Raw genomic sequence first — 22,367 nt, 5'->3', positions numbered from 1 at the left:
AAATTAGCTCTGGGGTAAGCTGGTCCGAACTCGACCGTGCTGAAACGCTACGTGCCGCTTCAGAGACTGTCAGATTGAGCTCTCTCTCTCTGCTAGACTCGGCGTTAGAGTGCCTTGCGGGCAGCGGAACCTCTTGACTTGTATTATCAGAGTCTTCTAGAGTGTGTCTAGACATCCATTCAGTGATTGCGACCTGAATTGTCTCTAGCAAGTCGTTTGCTGCCCTAGTAGACTGGAGCGCAGGTTCGTTGACGACTTCAGGGACCTGACAGATAGCATCACACGCGATTTGTGCGATTGTAGGCGTTCGCGCTATGTAGGTATCGCTTTGAATTAGGCACGCCAAGTGCTTGTTGTGCAAGGTTGGCCCTGTGAAACTGGTCACAATTGACAGCAGTTCTCTCCACACCTTATGCTGGAAGCGTGCGCCGTAGTTCTTGATCTCTGCACTTGGGTACTCGTCAATATAGCGGTCTAGTATAGAGCTTGTGAATGCTTCCGCATTTTGCTGTACGTGTTGCAGTACTTCTTGTTGGAGGTCAAGAGATTTTTGATCAGCCTGGCCGGCATGCCTGCTCTGCAGCACGGGCACTAGATACTTCCGCAGTGCGGGTTTGTTGTTGTCGCTGTCAGACACCTTGGCGGATCCGCTGTTTACCCATTGGCTGACGTGGGTCATAATACTCCTCATAAGCTTCCCCTCTTTCTTCGGGGTTTTTAAGAGAGCGAGGATGTTTGTGTACGTGTGTGTGGGCTTTGAAAGTACAGTGGAGTATAGCGCATGGTAGGCCTCATTGCTTAGAGTTGGGAAGAAGCCCTGCCGGCGCGTATGGGAAGGGCCAGGATCCTTGTCTAACTCCTCGCCAGGGTAGAACAGGTCTTGTACGTCATGGGGACTTCGTGCCTGGGGCAGGCTAGCTAGCGTGTTCCAGTCTGCTAAACTGGCGTCAACCCCATACTGCTTTCGAATAGATGTAGAGATGCGAAGTACGTTCTCAAACGCAGCGAACCAATGCTAGACAGTAGATTAGCAAGACAGGTCAGAGTATTTCGGCGGCGGGTTACACATACGTCATCTATCCGACAACTAGCCATCCACTCAAAAGTGGAGAGATTAAACGTTGCCTGCCCAATTGCGGTAGAACACCAACGCGTAAGCAGGGGCTGCCAGTTTTGATTTCTCCACAGGGTAACTAGCCGCCGTATTGGGAACTTGACGCGGCTACTAAGCTGAAGATGCTCTCTCATCTCTTTCTCAACTGACTTGCTTGAGCCTTGAAAGAGATTGGCGTTTGTGCAGAACAGGCTGGTTAACTCGGACCATATCTGGCCATGATTGTCAGGGAGCGTAATATCGGCCCGATTCGCCCGAAGTTTAACACGAGTGTCTGGTGGTAGCGTGTCTAAAAAGGTTAGGGGCTGTTGTTCACAGTACGCGCGTTAAGGGGCACCCGCCTTTATCGTAGATGCGGCACACCCACCACCTCTCCTCTTCTCCTAACTGCCGAAGGCGAAGATACTCTTTGAATGCCTCTACACGATGGTGACCCGTAATAAGTTCCGCTGTCCCTCCAGTCACGCTTTTCCAGCTCTTGAACGACGGCCATTCCAATCCTTCCTTATCCGCAAACGTGGCAGAAGTAACTGTGCTCTGAGCTGGCAATTCCACCTTCAGATGATGAAGCATCTGCTCTACGTGTTCCTTAGAACAGGCAATCTGCAGTTGGTGGCTAGGGTCTCGTCGAAGAATACCAGTTTCGTTAAAGATCTCGCAGAGGCGGCGCTGGTGTGCTGTGTCAATAGACCTATTGACACCAAAACTCCATTCTGCGCTAAGCGCATCGATTGGAAACTTCGCTATAGCGAGTAGGTATGGCGCAGCTTGTTCGTGGATAGGAGTTGTCTCTTCAATCTCTGGATCATTCGTACGCTGCCGTTTGCTGTTTTTGGTTAAAACGTTTGCTAGAGGGCGCTTCATTGCAACGTTGTTAGAAAGAACACAGAAACTAAGGTAAGTGGAAAAGAGATAAGAGAAGGTAAGAAAGCAATAGAGAGATACTACACAAGGTATAAGTAGGCGAGAAGCCGTCTATTCTTGCATAGGCCGCTGTAAGTCTAGCGGTGAGTGTTAGTCACTCTCGCCCCCAAGGGCAGCACCTTACGGCAATCCGCGGCTACTATCTCGCCCCTGGGGGCAGCACTCTACGCCTACTATCTCGCCCCCGGGGGCAGCACTCTACGGCTACTATCTCGCCCCCGGGGGCAGCACTCTACGGCTACTATCTCGCCCCCGGGGGCAGCACTCTACGGCTACTATCTCGCCCCTGGGGGCAGCACTCTACGGCTACTATCTCGCCCCCGGGGGCAGCACTCTACGGCTACTATCTCGCCCCCGGGGGCAGCACTCTACGGCTACTATCTTGCCCCTGGGGGCAGCACTCTACGCCTACTATCTCGCCCCCGGGGGTAGCAACTTGCAGTAACTTGCAGCAACCCGCGCCTACTATCTCGCCCCTGGGGGCAGCACTCTCGCCCCCGGGGGTAGTAACTTACAGCAACTTGCCGCAACCCGCGCCTACTATCTCGCCCCTGGGGGCAGCACTCTACGCCTACTATCTCGCCCCCGGGGGCAGCACTCTACGGCTACTATCTCGCCCCCGGGGGCAGCACTCTACGGCTACTATCTCGCCCCTGGGGGCAGCACTCTACGGCTACTATCTCGCCCCTGGGGGTAGCACTCTACGGCTACTATCTCGCCCCCGGGGGCAGCACTCTACGGCTACTATCTCGCCCCCGGGGGTAGCACTCTACGGCTACTATCTCGCCCCTGGGGGCAGCACTCTACGGCTACTATCTCGCCCCCGGGGGCAGCACTCTACGGCTACTATCTCGCCCCCGGGGGCAGCACTCTACGGCTACTATCTCGCCCCTGGGGGCAGCACTCTACGGCTACTATCTTGCCCCTGGGGGTAGTAACTTACAGCAACTTGCCGCAACCCGCGCCTACTATCTCGCCCCTGGGGGCAGCACTCCACGGCTACTATCTCGCCCCTGGGGGCAGCACTCTACGGCTACTATCTCGCCCCCGGGGGTAGCACTCTACGGCTACTATCTCGCCCCCGGGGGCAGCACTCTATGCCTACTATCTCGCCCCGGGGGCAGCACTCTACGCCTACTATCTCGCCCCTAGGGGCAGCAACTTACAGCACTCTACATCTACTATCTAGATACTACTATACGCACCATCTACGAAGAGTAGACAGGCGGAGGTGCAATTTCACTCATTAGATCTACAGACACAGCATTTCACCAAGCATAACGACAGTAACATTAGCGCTACGTGTACGCCTACTATCTCGCCCCTAGGGGCAGCAACTTACAGCAACTTGCCGCAACCCGCGCCTACTATCTCGCCCCTGGGGGCAGCACTCTACGCCTACTATCTCGCCCCTAGGGGCAGCACTCTACGGCTACTATCTCGCCCCCGGGGGTAGTAACTTACAGCAACTTGCCGCAACCCGCGCCTACTATCTCGCCCCTGGGGGCAGCACTCTACGCCTACTATCTCGCCCCCGGGGGCAGCACTCTACGGCTACTATCTCGCCCCCGGGGGCAGCACTCTACGGCTACTATCTCGCCCCTGGGGGCAGCACTCTACGGCTACTATCTCGCCCCTGGGGGCAGCACTCTACGGCTACTATCTCGCCCCCGGGGGTAGTAACTTACAGCAACTTGCCGCAACCCGCGCCTACTATCTCGCCCCTGGGGGCAGCACTCTACGCCTACTATCTCGCCCCCGGGGGCAGCACTCTACGGCTACTATCTCGCCCCCGGGGGCAGCACTCTACGGCTACTATCTCGCCCCTGGGGGCAGCACTCTACGGCTACTATCTCGCCCCTGGGGGTAGCACTCTACGGCTACTATCTCGCCCCCGGGGGCAGCACTCTACGGCTACTATCTCGCCCCCGGGGGTAGCACTCTACGGCTACTATCTCGCCCCTGGGGGCAGCACTCTACGGCTACTATCTCGCCCCCGGGGGCAGCACTCTACGGCTACTATCTCGCCCCCGGGGGCAGCACTCTACGGCTACTATCTCGCCCCTGGGGGCAGCACTCTACGGCTACTATCTTGCCCCTGGGGGCAGCACTCTACGCCTACTATCTCGCCCCCGGGGGTAGCAACTTGCAGTAACTTGCAGCAACCCGCGCCTACTATCTCGCCCCTGGGGGCAGCACTCTACGCCTACTATCTCGCCCCTAAGGGTAGTACTCTATAGATACTATCTTACCCCTAGGGGTAAACTTCTATAGCTACTATCTTACCTCTAACCCTATACTAGTAGTACTGTTTACCTCTATAGTATCTTGCCCCTGGGGGCAGCACTCTACGCCTACTATCTCGCCCCCGGGGGTAGCAACTTGCAGTAACTTGCAGCAACCCGCGCCTACTATCTCGCCCCTGGGGGCAGCACTCTACGCCTACTATCTCGCCCCTAAGGGTAGTACTCTATAGATACTATCTTACCCCTAGGGGTAGACTTCTATAGCTACTATCTTACCTCTAACCCTATACTAGTAGTACTGTTTACCTCTATAGTATATAATTGGGTATCTAAGCAGTCGTAAGTTCTTTACCTTAAGTAGATTTGCCCGCTAGTGCCGCGCTGTAAAGAGTAGATAACACTTATCTACTACGACTCGTTACAGTAGCCCCTTGTCCTTTATTAGTTGAGTATACCCTAGAAAGTTGCCGTTACTCGTAATGTCGCCTACTACGTCTGCGCTAACAACTACTACAGACGCTGGATTATTCTTACTGTGCTTCTACTCTATGCAGTTAATACCGCAGTTACAGATCTAGCTTACTAAGTCCTTAATTAACGCCCGGTACGGTATAACGACTACTGTTACTCTAGTCTCTTCTATATATACCGGCAGCGTAAACAGTAAGCTCTTACCTCCTCCTATCGGAAGTATAACAATAAGCGGTGTCGTCTTATCTAGTACTGCGTATAGAGCCTACTCCTGCTCTATTAAGTAAAACCTAACGTCCTGCTTCCCTAGCACCTGCTGCAGCGCCTAATGCACAGCCGCAGCTCGCGCATCTTCTACGTAAACGGCCTTCGCTTTTGGAAGCATTAGAAGCCCTAAGATGCTCTCTCGCATCAGCCTTTTCCGCGGTAGTTGGCGCTCCTCGGGCGCTTTAGCCTGTCTATCTACACCTAAAAAGCGGTGCTAAGCGGTACTTAGCGCCTAGAACGCATTAATTGACCGCGTGCTAAGATACTTAACGATATTAATTGACACACTGTAGTTGCCTACACCTATAACCGTTGTTCGCGAGTTCTGCAGCTTAATTAAGTCCTCCTTATCCTCGTCTACCTCCGCTTTATTAATCTCGCTAACCTCGTCTTGATAGCCCTTGCTAAACGACTCCCCTACTTTTGCCCGCCCGATTCTAATAGCTGTGTGACAGTAGCCTAGCGTACTTAGCTTGACGCTAAGTCGCTTCCCTATCTTACGCCGTAGTACCTTCGTGAGTTAATCTATACCCTATACGCCTTACTTATTACTCTAGATATAGTTGTCTAACCCGCCCCTAAGCACGGTTGCTATAAGATACTCTCGAAACGGGCTGTAAGTAGCTTAAGTACAATACTATTACCTGCCCTAATCGCGGCGGTAGAAAGCGCAGAACTACCTTTAGCTTGTCCCACTAAGACTGTAACTTATGATACCGCACGATGGTTATAACAGCACTGTCTACAATAAAGACATCGCGGTCCTGTAGCAGCCTATTACGGTGCCGTATCGTGACAATCTTAGAGCCTTGAGCCGGCTGTCCTAATTCTATATGCACACAGCCTAGCAGTAGCGCTAAGAAGCGATCTACCTACCGTAGATACTCCCGCACCTTGTTGCTTCTCCACCGGCTGTCCGACATCTGTAGTTGCATGCCGCTCTCTGTGCCCCGCGCCCTTTTTAGTATCTAAGCTAGCCCATTAGACAGACGGTTGCCTAGGGTAGTAACAAACGACCTGCCCTAAGTCGTGAATGTAACGTCGTCTTGAATCTGCGCTAGATCTACCGTAAAGTGGTTAGCTATACGATCAACCTAGCACATCTACTAAAACGTGTCCTCTGCCTCCGCTTCTATGCTCTGCGCTATCGCGCGGAAACGCTTAATTATAAGCGGCCGGCCGCTAAGATAAAACACCTTCTTGTTAGGGGACTAGTATGCGTTGCCAGCATTGCCCTCGTTAAGCGCTGCGTGCTTACTATACGCGAGAAGACTCAGCATAATGCTTATTAGACTATACGAGCCATCCGCTAGATACTGCCTGCGCATAGCTAAGAATCGCTCGCGGTCTTCTTCCGTCTGATCATTACGCTTGGCTGCGGGCAGAATCTTTTCTGCTGCAAGTACGCGAACGTAGTAGACCACGCCAGCAAGTATGTACGAGAAGTTCTTTACTATACGTAAGCGGTTTGTCTGCGTGTTGATGCCTAGCACAGCCAGATACTGCACCAGACCACTTAAAAACTTATCGCTGCTATAGCCTATAAGAATAAACGAAGCTAGCGAGTTAAGTAGCGCGTTTGTCTAAGCAGCTGCGTCGCGGTTACCTAGCGTAAGCTATAGCTAGATTACTAGCGCCTTCTAATTATCCTTCTACGTGAACAGCTCGCGCGCATCCTTTATCTTGTTAGCCTGTACAACGCGACGCGGTTACCGCAGTAGTATAACACCGTCGTTTTTATTGCTGTTAACAGTACCTTCTATGTCGCTATCGTCGTACTCGCTCTCTATGCTAGTATCCTCGTCGCTTATACTATTAACGCTAACAGCTTAATCCCTCTGTGCTATATATTTATCTACTTAACGCTCTTCATCTGTAACGATGCGGAGATAGAAGTAGATAAATCAGACTATATAGCTAGTGTACGTTGCCTAACTCTCGGGGTTCTGTAGTCGCGCTAGCGGCCGTTAATCGATTTCCGCCTACTGCGCACTACGAAGCTAGCGTCGTGTTTCCTGTAGAAGCGTTACTAAGCTATAAACGGATTTTTTAATTAGTTCTTCTATTAGCTTAGCAGCTAGCTGCAGCTTTGCTTCGTTTTAGTTAGGTAAGCGGGCTTGATAGCCTAGATAGGCTAGATTCCGGCCCTGCAGAAACGATAACCACCTAGTTCTCTTAAACCAGCCAGTCTTGTCCGTCTTTACAGCCTCAGCTATTACTTACATGTCCTCTTCAAGCTACTGTTACACGTTCTGCTATCCGCTAAGTTATTATTAAACGACCTAATCTTAGTCTAATCTTTCTCTATTTTCTCTAACACCTAAATTAACTACAAAATATCTCTACAACCCCCTACTACGGAAAAACGTCTACACCTTTACAGACTTATATAATACGCTTTTATTACCCGTCCACGAAAGCTCGTGCAGTTTTCTACAGTGTGTCTTCATGTTGCCTTTATCTATCGTGATAAAGCTGCACCTTTAACACTTAAGACCATCTAACGGCGTCCTAAGCTCTTGAATAGGGCATGCCGGCTGCTCTAGGGGCTTAATTTCTTTCGGATTGACAGCAGTAAACCGTGCGAAATAGTCTACTACCTGTCGTCGCACTGCAATGGGGGTTCTATGCTGCTCGCGCAAGTGCCGGTCGAGATTTATTACTCTAGTACGGTGCTGCTTACAAACTAGCACGCTATACTCACTAAGAAAGTAGAACACAGCATCGCAGTTGTCCCTAGAGATTTTGCGGGGCTAGTTGTATTAATCTGCGTGTTATGCACTAGGGTTGTCTTACTACTTGTCATGTTCAATGGGCGCTCAGCTATCCTAAACGGGGTTCTCTATTGCTACAGAACCCTAACCCTAAATGCAGAGAATAGCGCTGCGCCTATTAAGCTTCTAGGGACCGATAGCGTATGTAAATCTGCGCTAACTTTGTATGGGCGACAAACTTAAACAAGTGCATTATTGCTGGGTGTTGGGGGTCAGAATTTCCTCGCGAAAAGCGGGAAACCCTAGCGCTAAGCCACTTTAAGCGAATATGAGGCCTCACACCTGGCCTTATATAGGGGCTCTAGGAGCTTAATTGCTTTTATAGTAGTAGTAGTGAACTTTGTGAAATAGTCTACTTTATACTAACTATGTACTAGTCTCTCCTCCGCTTATTAGATCTTAAAGTGCGAGTACTGTGCGCTTCTGACCTATAGTCTTTGCGCCTCACGTCCTTTTTAAGTACAGATTGAATCTCACTCCTTCTCTGAAGCCCCCTTCTATCCTCCCAATCACTGGTCGCTGGCTCAGTTTCTAAATCAGACTCTCTGTAATCTCGGCTTGTGTTTTGGTGTGAAGCTCGTGTTCTCTTTAACGTAGCGCGTTCTTGGATAAGGTCGTGCAATTATTGCTGCATAACAAGAATTTTTCTTGTTAGAGGACTGCAGCTCTCAGTCTCTCTACGTCGCTTCTTCCCTCTTCGTTGTCTTTGCTCTTGCGTCTGAATAGGCAAGAGCTTATCTGATAAGTCTACATCGCTCGGCTCTGGTGTAACACACTCTAGTGTCCTCAAAGTGACGCTGTCTGGGCAATAGCTAACTGGCGAGGTTCTGCTTAGGGCATGGTATGTAGCTGCTAGACTATGATCCAGAACATCCTCTTCTCAGGTCAACGTAAACTCGTGCCATATATAACTATTTACGAGGTATCGGTCGATAAGATCTGGTTAGAGTTTGGTTGGAAAACCATACTTAAGCGCGTATGCGCTAGCATGCGTAACCGGTTTATAACCTGTTTAGAAAGAAAGAAGCTAGAGGAAACTATGATAATCTTTAGGCGTGTTAGGGTCAAATAGTTTAACGAGAGCGGGGAGATGCTTCTTAGCAATGCTCACTACAGTTTGCCTGTATAGACTAGTAGTCATCAGAACAGCACATGTAGCTGTCAAATATTTTAGGCTTAAGTGGGCCTAATGCGGGGAGAAGCACGCTGTCGCGCTGTCGTGTGTACTAAACAAGTAGGGGTTTGTTGACTTCTTAGATAAGACGTCTAAACTTCGGCTGATAAGACTGCGGAACGGACGGATATATACGAGATAGAGGTAAAGGATCCTTTGTACTAGAGGGCAGGGAGAGCGCACGATATAGAAGGAGTTGTTCGTGTTCGTGTTTACTTTGTTGTACGCAAAAATAAGTATTACCCTCCCTTTGTAAATAAAGATATTTCGTCGCACAGAGACTATATCAGCCCAACATAATACCCTAAACTCTTCTCCGCGTGCTAGCATGCCGTCTGTCATGTGCATTACTGCATAAAGTAGACGAATGAACGTATCGCTTTTGTTTAGGTACTCCTTTAGCTTAGCTCTTCCTCTTCTTATCTCTAACGAACACCCGCCTTACTCTGAGAATGCTCGTCTGCTTAGATCGCGAAAAGACCCCTAGAGTTTGTTAGCGGGGTGTGTCAGAAATAAGAACCCTAGGCGATAGGTCGCAAGATCATCTTGCACAGTATTAAGCTAAACATCTAGCCACTAGTCAAATAGGAGCTCTTGTGCAAGGCTTTACGATCCTACTATAACGCTATAGATCGTTTCGCGAAATTAGCGCATATGAACCTAAGTGTCCGCGATATGTAGCGTTAAGCCATCAGAAGACCAGGATATGTTTGTTCGGGGGCCCTCGCGCCTAGCAATCGCTCGTCTATGCTGAAGTCGTTTAATAAGATAGCCGACCGGTGTAAGACTTCCTCGTTAAAGATATTTAGGTCGAATGTGCTCACGCAGTCGCTGTGCTTAGTCGGCGTAGGCAGTACGCTTAGGCCAAGGAACTTTGAGATAGTAGTATAGTGCAAGCGGTAGAGCGTACTTAAGGATAATTAGACGCCCCACCTATAGGAGCGCTGATATAAATAGTGTATAATTATAGGGTTTACGGAAACATAGTTCTGTAGGATAAATTCCCAAAACACCTAAGAAATGCACAATAGCGCTACGGCTTATGTTTCTATCGTGCGACAGGTCCGTCCAGAATATAACAAGAAGCTGGAAGAGATTCTCATGGACACTATTTAGTGATGGTTCGAGCAATACCCTACTGGCTGCCTGCTGGCTGACAACAGAAAGATGGTCCCAGATATGGTTTATTATCGCTAGCTGAGCTGTAGTTAGCTGTAGTCCTGATATGTCGTTTGTGGGCTCCTTTATGTTACGCGATAGCGCTAGGATTCGGAATATGTAGCAAAGAAACCGCTCGTGGATGACGTAGTACTTTCGCTTGGTTAGTTCGCGTTGAGGCAGCTCGAACGGGTAAGGAAGAAAGGAAGGGGTCCAGCTCCGAAGCCAGCATCGCAAAACACGCGGAGTCTGCTTAAGCGTCAATTCGCATCGCTGAAACACGATTTTGCTAGCCTCTAGTAGCTTCTAGATAATCCTCTCTGTATGTGCTGGGCTCACGCATTCGAAACCATTCCAAAGGCCTAGCGAGAGATCTTCTGATGTCTTCGCGGACGGCAATGCTGCAGCTGCGACGACAAGATGGATAGGCTTGTCTCTAAACCATGTCGGCCACTCACAGCCTCGAAGCCACTCAGTATTCTCGTCGTGCTCCAGCTCTGCGTCTAGTGCTACTGTGTTAAGACCGCCATCGAAGCGCTGCTCTTCCTCTTCATCCTCCATTCGTGTCAAGTGCTCCTCTTCGCTTGTAGAGTGCGGCTGTCCTTCGATCTCCAGCTGGCTGGAGCTAGTATCTCGGGTCACTACCTAGTATTTCGGCGAGTACTTTATCTAGCTTTGCAGGTAACAATCGTATTTAGATTGTTCTTGCACGCATTTAGAAGCGCTAATGTTGTGTTTCGCCTTTACATGCCTCTTTATCTGATCCTAGTTGATTGTCTTTCCTTCTGTACAGTGAGGACAACAGAATCTAGGTGCGGGCGGAGGAAGGTAGGAGAGCGGCGCCGATCCGTCCTGGCGAGGTACTAGATTATTGAAGGTTTGCGCGGTAGGCACGCTGTTAAATCGTGCTATCGTCATTTGCCGTAGTTTACGAGGAATATAGTGGCAAGTTCGCAGGTGGGTGTCTAAGCCCTTGAGAGGTACGGCGGTGTAACACGGAGTGCAGATAATTACTTTCTCGCTTGCGACGAAGGTGACATAGTCTAGAACAATTAGCTCCTGTTGCTGTACGATACAGAATGCGAGATTAGCGACTAGTAACTGCAATCTGGTGATCGATGTGACGTACAAGGTGGTTCGCTATAGATGCTGGTGTTGACAGGATCTAGTTTGTTGCCATCTCTACGCTTTTAATACGATTACAAGCAAACGGTAAGAATATTACTTGTTACCAAAGGCAGCTATAATGTGCATTCTGCTACTTGGAGGATGCGATTAGTTAGGGATCTACGCTAGTCCTAAACTACGTAAATTAAGGGGTGGCACCACACTAGACTGTAAGGGGAGAGAATCAGCACCTGATTCTCGTTGCATACACGCGTCTTTAGGTCAGGGTGCACAATTGCCCGACTGGGAAGAATTAGGGGCTGATACCACGGCGCATAATATACTAGGTTAGGTACCGCGTCACAAACACGACTATGCCGTCCTCGATAAATATATTGCGATGCCCTCCTTGGATGGTGTTGCTGTGCCGGACGCTCAATATCTCTAGTCCTCTAGCTGGCTGGCCTCCGGCTATATGCAGTAACACGGCTAACTTCTCCCAGAACTTAACAACGCGCCCTATGTACCACTCCACCGCTTCTTAGTCTACTCCGGAACGCGCTCCTGGCTTTATGAACCTGTTTTAGATGCTAGCGTCTCTCCCTACCCGCTCAAATAACTATCTCTCCCTATCTACTAGTATACGCGTGCGATAGTCCTTCAAAAAACTCTATCTAGGCCGCTCGTCAGTCAGGTTGTCTCGCATGCTCTCCTACGGAACGCTAGGTATTAGCTTAGTGGCCTTGCTGCTACTAAACATCAACTCCTCTATTAATATCCGCCGGCTTTCACTCGCTAGCCCGTGCACTATACCGCGGAACTGCGCTATATTGAACTGTAACCCCTTGTATAATAACTTATCGCCGCCTGTCCACTCTATATGCCCGCGCGACGTCGTGTTGTAATAGATCTTTAACCTGTACGTCCGTAAATCCAACATCTACTATATAGGTCTGTGGCTGCCTCGTACTATAAACCTATCTATTATCTCCTGTATAAACTGTAAACACCCCTTAGGCTAGCGTTAGCGTAGCTAGCTGCTGTCGCTCTCGTACGCGCTATCGTTGTCGTCGTCTAACTTGTCCTTATTCTTGTCTAACGGCTCTAATAACTCTAACGCCTACTACACTACTATGAACTAGGCGACCTTGATTACGGCTGACAATATTAGCGGATACTACTCTGCGCCCTTCTACCTGTCCTCCTTAACGCCTAACACCGCTAACGTACATACTAATAGGCTGTTGTACTCCTTGCGCGTAATAGACTAATTTAATAACGTAATGTAAAACTCTAAATACGCTTTCTAGAGTCTTAATAACTTTGTTAGCTTAACTATGGCGTTAGGGGTTGTATCTTAGGCTACCTCTATCTTGTTGATACCCTCGTTAACGTCGTCCGCTATACCCTCTTTACCGCCGTCTATATCTATCTTTTTACCTCTGTCTTCTTCTTCGTCTACCCCTCCTTCTGTAATTCTCTCTATCTCTCTAATAAACGCTTCCTACGCGTCTTGCTACTAGTGTATAAACTAGTACTAGGGGCTCTTCTACGCGTGCTTACGCTAGGTGCGTATAAAAAATATTACTATCTACTACTACGGCCGTACGTGCTTAACGATTAACTATTCGTCTATATATAGCTGTAATAGCTAGTACTATATCTAGTACTTCTCTGTCTAGATAGCCTCTAGCTGTATAAATACGCTAATACGGCGTATGATAGACGCTTAACTAAACCGCGCTAACCTATCTATAGCCTCCTATATAGCCGCCTTAATAGGCTTAGCCTACTACTCGTCTCTATACCTACCTCTAGGGTTAAGCTTAGCTACGGGCTCTTTAATATACGCTATTAACTCCGGCTACTCTATACTAACTAAATACGGCAGCTACTACGTCTACTCTAGCTATAGGTTCACCTCGTCTCGCTCGCCCTCCTAATAGTGTTCTGCGCCTAGGTCTTAATATTAGCCTACGCCCTAGCTATCTCCTTACCTACCTACGCCTACGCTACGTCACTGTTAATAGGTATAACGTCTAGGCTACTATTACTAGGCTAGTAGACCTAGAAATACTATAAGCCCTAGCCCTAGACTAATAAACACTAGTAATACACTTTCTTATAATACTAGCTAATACGCTCTCTTATCTCCTTCTACTTAACCTAGCTTAGGTGTCTACTCTTCCCTACTAGTAACTAGTTATACATAACTTACTAATACTTCTTTATTACGCCTTTACTCTAGAATATCTAGTAGTAATAGTTAGGGTTAACCTAATATATTAATCTATCCTCGTATACGGGTAACTAATAGATAGGCTTAATTATCTAGCTAGGCACCTCTAACTTACTAGTATACTAGATTAAACTAGCCTAACTACTAACTTCTTCTACTATAGCTTTCGCTTACTTCTACTTAGTAGGATAGGCGCGCTATATATAGCTCTTAATCTAGCTAGGTAAAACGCTATATTAGTACTCTTTATATACTACTAACGCGTACTTAACTAAATACGTAAAATACTTACCTATAATATTATTCTCTACTATAGTAGTATAATAGTTATAATAATAAGTTAAGCATATAATATAGCGTAAAATAACTCTTTAAAATTAACTACTAGTTATTATAGACTCTACGTTATATATTATATTATAGATGTGTCTTCCTCGCTACTTATTATCTTAGAATAACTCTAAACCCTAGGGTCTAGGGTATTATAACGCGATAATCTAACCCTAACCTCTAAACACTAAACCCTAACACTATTAACCTTATTAACCCTATTAGCTATAGGGCTATAAATTAGTGTTAACGTATAGCTTAACGCGCTAATTAATATATCTAAATTTTAGAGCTATTAGCCTATAGGAACCTAATTAGTCTAGTACCTTAAAGTCTTCTAGGGCGAGCCCCCTATAACGTACTATACGTAAGTAAAAGTAAATATTATAGTATATATTATCTAGGGTAAGGGCTAATCCTAAGTAGGGCCCTAGGATAGAGAAATTAGGAGAGAGTGTATATTATATTATTTATAGCGTCCTAGCTTAGCTTTTATATTATTAATAATAAGGTTTATATTCCTTATAGCGCTTAGCCTACAATATCTTCCTATACATATTTTTACTTCTTATTACTACCTACTAGTATACCTTCCTTATCTAATATATTAAATAAAGCTAGACGCTTAGTATAGGGTAAGTAAGCGTAGAACCTAAGAAAACTATACTATTCGCGACTAACTATCTAATACTTAGCTCTTCTAGCCTCTATAGCTCTAAGAGCCTCCTTTAGTCTACGTACGTATATAGACCCTACTATCTACGTTATATAGCTTACCTAATTATTTAATATCTTTTCTTTAATACTATAGTCCTACTTAAATCTACTACTTTTAAGATAGATGCGTAATATAGTAATCGTAACGTATCTATAGTAAGTAATATTTAGATAGGTTTATAGGTAAATTTATACTTTATCTTTTAATGTATTAGTTAGATAAGTACTAATCTAAGATATATTACCTTTTAGCTATAGGAAAGGTAACTAAGATACTTTATTCTCCTAAACTAGTAGGTCTAGACTTCTCTAAAATAGTAAGATAAGCTATAGGTAGTAAATAATAAGCTTACTAACTTCTCTAGGAAGATAGTAGTAGATAATCTTTATAGACCTAATAATATTATATCCCTTATAGTACGTAGTTACTATACTAACTAGTCTATCCTTAATAAAAATACTTTAATAGTGCCTATTTACTATATTATAGTAACGTAAGCTAAGGATCTCTATACTATAAGTAGGTTAGCCTATAGTAATATAAATAAGGAGTAAGAGCTACTTAAGGAATAATTTAATCTTAGAGATATACTTCTTTACTACTATTACTTTCTAGAGAACTTTAGAATCTTTCTTATATAACTCTATAAATTTAGCCCGTAGCGTATTAGCTTCTAAGACGCGATTAAGTATCTATTATTTCCCTTCTAGTAAAATATCTTTATTTTAAGGATCTTTATAAAAACTCTAGCCCTTAGCGCTTTCTATTAGGTTGTCCTTTAAGTTACGTAGTTTAAACGTAGGGATTATATCTTCTTACTTTTTATTACTATAGATTAGAAAGAGCTACTCTAGCTTAGACTGTACTAGTGCTACCTAGGTAGTAATAAATTTCTTAAAATTAGCTATACTTAGCTTAAGCTATTTATATATAAGCTATTTATAGTTATTAGACTAGTAGATATAGCCTAGGCTTATAGAGCTATTTCTAATCTTTTTTCTATACGCTCGTAACTATAGTACCTAATTAAATAGTAACTAACTTCTATAGATTATAAAGCGCTTATGTATCTTATCTAGTATATCTAATAGGTGCTTAATCTAGCCCTCTTCTACTATTAGGATAGATATCTAGATAATAAGTATCTATAATATCTTAATAAAAGTAGATAAGTATAATATAAAGGAAGATGCGTCTTAAAGGATCTTTTTCTTAGGATTAACTCCTAATGCGGTAAGAAACCCTATTACTATACTCTTAAAAAGGTCCCCTTTAAGCGTATAGTTAAGTATAGAGATATAGAAATAGAGATAAGTTTAGTTAAGCCTATCTTCTAATAATTACCGAGGATCACCGCGAAACGCCGGCCACCGCGAAACGCCCGATCCGAACACCAAAACAGCCTAACAACTCGAGGTTATAGAGCCTCACATAATAGCTATTATTGCGATCTTTTTTCGAAGTATGGTCTATAGAGGCTATATAGCATATTGCGCTACAAATATCGCTTTGGAGTAGTAATTGCGCGGCCGCGTCGTGACTGGATAGCTGGTGCGCCTGCGACAGCACCTTGAGGCTCTCTATCACCTGCAGGCCTTATAATAGCTCTCTTTTTAGTAGTAGCTCTAGCAGGAGCCTTGAGGCTACGCTTCTTACTCTTTTGGGAGGTTTTGAGAGCTTGTTGGAGTCGTTTTGCAGTCCTGCGAGCGGCTGCCCTAGAAGCCTTTTTAGCAGCCTTCTTAGCCTTCTCCTTCTCCCTTACTGACCTAGCCGCATCTCTTGCCTGACGCCTTATTTCCTTCTCCCTTACCTTTGAATGCCTTGCCTCCTCACGAAGCCTGTTTGCCTCAGCCTTTTGGTGTTGTAGCTGCTCCTCCTCGCGCTCCTGGAGCTGCTGACGATCACGTGCCTCCTTCACCTTCCTTGGAGACTAGAATACAGCTCTACCTTGATACTCCTTAGGCTCCTGTAGTAGGAGAGGCTTACCTCGCTTCCTACGCGTTCGCTCATTGATTAGAGCCTCGCGTAGGCCCTTCACCTTATGCTTAAGAAGAGTCTTTTGAGTTGAGATTTGGTGGAAAGCTTGGCCTAGCTTTTGAGCTCGTCTATCACCTCGATCCTTCACTACCTGACGTAGAAGGCCTTTAGTCTTCCTCCAGTTTGAGGCGCTTAAGGCTGAGGACTCGCTATCGCTTAAGGGAGGAGATATAGCAAAGCGTTAAAGGATTACTTCTAGGTTAAAGGGTGAGAGGCCTATAACCTCAAAAGCCTTTAGGATCGTCGTTTCCTTAAAGGAATCCTGCCAGGCTTAGTAGAAGAGGGGGAAGAAATCTCTCTTACTCATTAAGGTAAGACCTTAGCTCCTCTCCATAAAATCTGATATCTTAGCCTAGTAAGCTAAGGAGAGAGGTTTAAACATAGCGACGTCGAGCGGCTGCAGCGTGTAGGTTGCATGAGGTGGATATACTATAAGGAGGATCTTGTTCTAATTGCAGTACTCGATAAAATCCATTATAAGGTGAGATCTATGGCCATCAAGGATAAGTAATCGATAGGAAGATCGAGCCTTTGCCTTTGTACCGCGATCGAACACCTGTTTAAGCCACGCGAGGCCAATATCGTTGTTCGTCTAGCTAGAGGGTGAGGAGGAGACTCGAACCTGATGAGTCTTATGATCGAGCGCCTGTAGCTAGGAGTCCTGTATGGAGCTTGAGGCTGACTTGTAGATGAGCGCAGGCTTAAGGTGAGATCTATTAGCGCAGATGCAGGCTAGCAGTGTTATCCACTCTCTCGATCTATCCTGGATAGTGCTCCTCCTCTTTTCTTTCTCGTACGAGGGTCTATCAAAGATCCTCTTTGATCTACCTAGGATACTAAGGAGGAAGCCCTTCTTATCCATGTTGTAGATGTGACGAGGCTTAACGTGATACTGCTCAATTTTTTCGCGCAGGAGATTAAAGTAGAGACTATACTTTCTCCCTGAATTAGCCTTGTGGCGACTATTGTCGATGCCTGTTGTCTATTTTGAGATAAGCTTATTAGGATACCGGTAGATAAAGCGATTGACCTAGTTTACTCTAAGCTGTCTCTTCGCAATCTGTGAGCCAAAATTTCGTATCATAGCTCGTGTTGGTGGAAGGCCTCGCCTAGTAAGCTGTTTGATATAGAGGAGGAGCTCCTGTTCTTACTGTGGGTGGAGAGCCTGCTGATTTTGGAAGCGGGTTTCGAGCGAGGTTGATGCGCCTTTATGCCTGCGAGCGAGCGTTGTAGGCTCAACACTATACTTTCTCGCGATTTGCGCATACACAAGTTTTTCTCCAGATTCTAGCGATTCTATAGCTGCGAGTGCAGCCTCTATTGAGTTCATATTGATAGAGTTACACGTTGTTGAGGTTTTAGTGTTGCATGCACGGATCGGGCGTTTCGCGGTGGCCGGCGTTTCGCGGTGATCCTCGGTATTATATAGTGTTAGGGCCCTACTTATTACTTTCTCTTATCTATTAACTTTACTTAAGCCCTATAAGCTCTTCGCTAATAGCTATTATCTTATTAAGGTGCCCTAGCTAGTGAGTAGTTAGATAATAAGCTAGTTTAATATAATTCTTAGGCTGTATAGTCTAGTATACAAAATAGATTAACGTGAGCCACAAGCGAGCTGATCACACAAGCGAGCTGATCACTAAATGCAGCACCCTACGTTCAAACGCGAACAACTTAACACCACGATAAGCTATTACAACGTACAGTAGCTTAAATTAATTATCTACTTCTACTGTATCTTTTTGGCATATGCGCTTGTTATGCCCAGTTTCACCGCATGTCTTACAGCGTCGGATACCACCTCTACTACCACCTGCGCGCAGCCTCCTATCACGCGCCTCCTTCTTAAATTGACCATTAACGTCCCTTTGCTCAACTATTGCCTCAGCCTCTACCTGCGATAGGGACCCTCCTTCCTGAATTCGCTTCTTTTTACGCTTCCTACGCTCAGAAGCAGCTCTATTTGCTGCCTTAAGGTCAGCTACCCTAGCTGCTAAAAGCACCTAAGAGTGTACCATAATATCCGCCCCTTTTTTAAACTGCCTCATCATCTCAATAATTAATGCTAGTGATAAGCTATAGTGCCTCTGAATCCGGTCAAATATAAGCGCTGATTGAGCCTCTATTTCAATAGCGTTGCTTAGTGTTTTAGGCTGCCAGGTGGTAAGCCCTAGTAGCGGTGGTGATAGCGTACGAGGCTTGACTTCAAGCTTTAATAACACCGCCCCTAGGTTATATAGTACTAAGCCAGTTGCTCGAAAGCTAGATATGATATTCTCCTTTGAGAACGCGCTACCAAATACCTAAGTAAAGGTGGTTAAGAAGGCTTTCTTGTCGATGTGGTTGATGTGGCTATTTGCCAAGACATTGATCTCCTTCTTGTACGCCCGCTTCAAGGGAGCAAAACACCCCACATTAAGGGGCTGTAGGATATAGGAAGCGTGCGGAGGCATACAGAGGGTGATAATCTTATTCTCCTCGCATAGATCTTAGAAGGCAAGTGACTTATAGCTCTCATAGCTATCAAGAATAAGTAGCCAGTGACTACCCACTATTCGAGCCTCTGTATGCCGGATGAAGTGCTGTAGCCAGGCGATACTAAGCTCATTTGTCGTCTAACCGTTATTACTAACACCTATTCTCCAATCCTTAGGGTTATAGTACCAGGCTTAGTCGTAGTGCTTTGCTTTAAAGATCAGAAAGGGTGGAGCAACCTAGCCTCCAGCGCTGATCGCGGTAATTAACGTTACCCACTCACGATCGCTAGGCTGAACTCCTAATAGCTTAAGGCGCCTTTCAGAAGCTGTAACCACCTTTACTAACCCTCTAACACCCATCTAGAAGCCAGTCTCATCAAAGTTATAGGTATCTTCGTCTAAGATACCGTACGTAGCTTTAACGCTACGTACAAGATCAAACCAGGGGCTGATAATAGCTAGATCGCTGCATAGAACTCTCTGGAGATCACGCTGCCTAGTTACTTAAGATTTGATACTAGGCTTGCGGCGTATAAAGTTAGTAGCCTAGTTCTGGCCAACCTAGGTACTACTACGTGCAGCAAGTAGCTGATCAGCCATTTCTCGTACGTAGCTAAGCGTAGGAGCAAAACCTCGCGCGTTAAGCTTCCTTATATACTAGATTATCGTCTCTTCCTCGTGCTTTACTAGCTTTAATGAATTGGGATAGATATCGCGTCGGGCAGGTGTTTTAGCGCGTCGGGTACTAAGCGTGCTTTAAGGAACGTTGTAGATAGCAGCAGCGCGTCGCTGACTTAGTAATGTATTAGATTTCATAGCTTGGATGGCAAGGATTAGCCTATCTGCGCGGGAAAGTAATTCAAGATTAGGTAGTTATAACATTGTGATGGATAGCAGGAGGTGGTGTTGTCTTAGCAAAGTAATCAGCTCGCTTGTGTGATTAGCTCGCTTGTGGCTCACGTTAGCCTTTTAAAGACTTACTTATAACTTTAATACGTTAAGTTACGTAGTTTGATTATTAGTAGCTAGTTAAACGCTCGCCTACACTAAATAAAACTGTTAATACGCGCTTAATTAAAGATATTAACTTTATCGTCCTATATAGAAGTATGCGCTTACTTAACGACGCGGTCTAGGCTATCTAAGAACTTAACTAGGAGAGGCTCTAATGCTAAGCTAGTAGGGCTTATAAGATAGGTGACTTTGATAAATAAATGTTTATAAAGATATTTTAGCTAGCGCGTTATTTCTAGCTACGGCGAAATCTTAGTTAGCGTAGCGTTATCTAGAATCCTATCTTTAAAAGCTCTTATTTCTTAGTCTCCCTACTCTAGCGCTTTATTAATTTAAGCGCGTATATACTCTGCCTTAGGTAGCTTTACAGCTATATCCTAACACTACAGCGTTTCTTCCTCCTCTTTTACTTTAGCTAGCAAAACGACTGTAAAGTATTAACTTTTATAGCTATATATAAAGAGACGCTAGTAGGACACTTTCTTCTAGTTAGATATAGTTAGCGTATTAACCTTTAATAGGCGACTTAGAGCGTGTTTATACTCTGCGTACTACCTCTAGTAGTGTTTCTCTATAATCTGTTTCGCTATATAAGTGTAGTTATACGTTAGGCAGGATAGCCCTTTGTGTATAGGGAGGTGTAGTAAGGTAAGTAGTCCTAGTTAAGGAAGTTAGAACTCTAGTAGATTAGGGTTAGTTAGACCTTTTGTAAGGGGCTGCGCTCTGGGGAGTAAACGCAAGGTTTACAGAGGTTGTATTTGATAGAGGGCTAAGCTCCTAAGCTACGCAGCTATCTATATACAACGCTAGTTGCCTGAGTAATAGTTGGGCCGATAGAATCTGGGTGCTTAGGGTAGCACCCGGATTCTGCGAGTAGACTGAGATTCTATCGAGGAGCTATCTGAAGGGCGTTCAGCCTGTTACAATACCCCCCTCCTTATAGTGATACTACATCACCTCTCTGAAACCCCTCTGGGAGGCGGCCCTCGCTGTCTCGTTCGGTCTCTGTGAATGCTTCCTAGCGATCTACTGCCTCAGCGTCCTTGAGTAGCTCTGCTAGTTCAAGCGTTGTTTGGTGGAACCCTTTCCACTTCACCTCGTAATATAGCTTACGCCCTCTCCTGCGGCGGCGTATCTCTTCTGCTATAATGTCCTCTACCTCCTATTCGTCCTCTTCTTCTACCTGCAGCGGCTGTGGTTGATAATTGTCCTGAACCTGGTTTGGGAGCGGGTCGTTACTAGCGAGTTTTAACTGATCGACGTGGAAAACAGGGTGTGGGCCTGGGGGCGTGTCTAGTTCGACTGAGTGGCTATTGATTACCTTTACCACCGTGTACTTAGCGTTCTTCTAGTTGAGTTTCTTTGAGTTTCGCCCTGTGCTGTATTGCTGATTGAGCTTCAGCTATACTTTGTCGCCTACTTGGTAACTCTGTGCCTCCCTCTGAGTCTTGTTCGCCTGTCTCTCTTGTTCTTGCTGGGCGACTGCTATTCCTGCTTGGGCTAGCTCTACAGCTTGTTGTAGCTTGAGCGCGATCTCTGCTGCTTTTTGTTTGTCTGAAAGCTGTTCGGCAGGCTTTCGCAGTCTTCTCTTGTCGCCTATTTCTAGCTGTAGAGGCTCCACTTTATAGCCGTGCTGGAGGAAGAATGGTGATATCCCTGTTGACGTTGCATTTCTTCCGTTGATCGCAATTTGAGCTATTGGGTAGAGTCGTGCCTAGTCGTTCTGAGCCTAATTTGTAAAGGATCGAATATACGCTTCCTAGACGCTGTTCATTCTCTCTGTAGCGCCGTTAGTCTGTGGGTGATAGGCCGTTAATAGTCTCCGTTTAATCTTTAGGAGCTCGTATAGTCTAGCCTAGAGAACGCTTACGAATTAGCTACCCCTATTAGACGTGATAGCGTCTGGCAGCCAGTGGTATGTAACTACGCGTTTGATAAACTTTCGGACAACAGTCTCCGTCTTTGTATCTGGGAGCGGTACGAAGATCGTGCCCTTACTAAGTTGATTAGTGATTACTATTAGACTTGTCATGCCGTCGCTCTCTGGTAGTCCTTTAATAAAATCTATAGAGAGCTCCTTCCAGATCCGAGTAGGTATTAGGAGTGGTTTTAGGAAGCCTTGCGTGCCCTCTCTCTAAGACTTGCTTCTTCCGCACGTGTCGCAGTTCCTGACGTATCTTCAGATTAAGTTTGTCATACCTGGCCAGAAGTAGTCTCTCGCGAGTATCTTATACGTTAACTCGCGGCCTAGATGACCCGTAGCTAGTGAGTCGTGGGCGTTGCTGATAATCGCCGTTCTTAACTTGTCGCTGTC

This window comes from Alternaria dauci, chromosome 9, assembly GCF_042100115.1.
Source record: "Alternaria dauci strain A2016 chromosome 9, whole genome shotgun sequence".
Classification (NCBI taxonomy): domain Eukaryota; kingdom Fungi; phylum Ascomycota; class Dothideomycetes; order Pleosporales; family Pleosporaceae; genus Alternaria; species Alternaria dauci.
This window is presented reverse-complemented; position numbering follows the sequence as displayed.